At 42.8% G+C, this 1,810-nt stretch overlaps 1 non-coding gene across 1 annotated transcript; it reads left to right on the top strand.

Moving 5' to 3' along the window:
- Positions 1 to 628: 628 nt before the first annotated feature.
- LOC115031165 lies at positions 629 to 736 on the top strand. The gene has a single exon (XR_003836786.1). It is a non-coding gene; the product is annotated as a U6 spliceosomal RNA (small nuclear RNA).
- Positions 737 to 1,810: the final 1,074 nt, after the last annotated feature.

The following is a 1,810-nucleotide window of genomic DNA, read 5'->3' as shown; positions in this document are numbered from 1 at the left end:
CAAGACTGTTTTGAAGCCAGCAGGCTAGTATATGCCTTCTTTTCAATGAAAAATAAACATTTCCTTTTCCCTGAAAAAAAAAAAAAAAAAAAAAAGAAGAAGACAGTTATACTAGGTTCCTGTGTGCAAGAATAGCAGAGTATCATTAACAGTGTCAGGAGTTGGCTCTCTCCCATGGGGTGGGTCTCAAGTTCGGTCAGTCATTGGTTGGCTATTCTCTCCATCTTTATCCCTGTGAGTCTTGTAGGCAGGACAGATTTTGGGTAGAAGGTCTTGTGGGCAGAGCCAGAAGACGGGTATGCTAACAGAAGCCATTAAAGATTTTCTTTTCTTCACATTTTTAAAGATTCTTTTAATGTTATTTAGTTTATACTCATCAGAAATTAAAATCCAATATTAAATTCTTTAACACAAAGAGGAAGAGGCTGAGCCTAGCTGTAATGCTAGCACTTGGAGGTAGACACGGGAGTTCAAGGCCATCCTTGGCTTATGTGAGACCCTCTCTTGATTTTCTTTTAAATAAAAAAATGAAGTTAAAGGGAAGACAGGGACAAATGAGGCAGGGCTGAGGATTAACCCCTGCTTTGCCAAGTAAGTGAAGCAGGCCAGGCTTCTTAGGCCCCAGTCTGTGAGTCCACAGTAAGGAAACACGTACCCTAAAATTTGAATAATACCGAGATTAGCATCGGTCCTGAGCACGGATGACATGCAATTTCATCAAACATTTCATATTTTTTTTTAAAAAGGTCTGTACCTGTTCTACATCTTAGCTCTATATATTTTTTTCTTTCCTAAATTGAGAATTGCAGTTAATTCTGATGGCTCAAATGAAAATGTTGATGTTTTGGGGTAATGCTAGAGTCTTTCTGGGTCACTAGCTAGGCAGTTAACAGATGTAGCTGGAAAATCTGTATTCACCCTTCAAAAGTCTATTGGTAATAGGTTTAAATTTGACCATGAAATGTGTCAACTTTAAAAAGAAACACCCGGAACTGGAGAGATGGCTCAGCAGTTAAAAGCACTAACTGTTCTTCCAGAGGTCCTAAGCTCAAATCCCAGCAACCACATGGTGGCTCACAACCATTCGTCACTGGATCTGATTCCCTCTTCTGGAGTGTCTGAAGACAGCTACAGTGTACTCAAATACATATAATAAGTAAATATTTTTGAAAAAGAAAAAAGAAAAAGAAACACCCCCCCCCCCCCCCCCAATCATGAAGTCTGTTCTTTTTTACAGTGACCATCTCTCTGTCTGGCCCCTCCCCAGCTCCTGACACTGGCACCACCTTAAGAGTTAAGGGTTGGCCTCAAGGCATGCTGGGAAAGGAGTCTGAGCTTAGCCAAGTGCAGCTAGCGACTTCCTGGACCAGCAGCCAGAGCGGAATGCCGCCCATTTTCGGTGCTCAGTCAAAAGGTAGGGTCTAGGTTTCTCATCCTATGGTCTGAAAGGCGTTTTTGACCAATCAAACTCATTCCTGCTGGGACTAGGAGCGTCCCAGAAAATCACCTGTCCTCTCAGGTTTATTCTTTGTCCAGTTTGGCGAACTCGGAGCCTGAACTATGCCTTACACTCCCTTAGCCATTGCTGTATAGCAGTGGTTCTCAACTTTCTTAGTGCTGAACCCTTAGTTCCTTGTGTTATGATGACCCCAACCATAAAAACATTCCATTGCTACTTTATAATTGAAATCTTGCTACTGTTAAGAATCGTAATGTAGCCGGGCGTGGTGGCGCACGCCTTTAATCCCAGCACTCGGGAGGCAGAGGCAGGCGGATTTCTGAGTTCGAGGCCAGCCTGGTCTACAAAGTG

This window comes from Mus caroli, chromosome 5 (assembly GCF_900094665.2).
Source record: "Mus caroli chromosome 5, CAROLI_EIJ_v1.1, whole genome shotgun sequence".
Taxonomy (NCBI): domain Eukaryota; kingdom Metazoa; phylum Chordata; class Mammalia; order Rodentia; family Muridae; genus Mus; species Mus caroli.
Note: the sequence above shows the minus strand (reverse complement) of the source record. Positions and strands in the feature narration are given on the sequence as shown.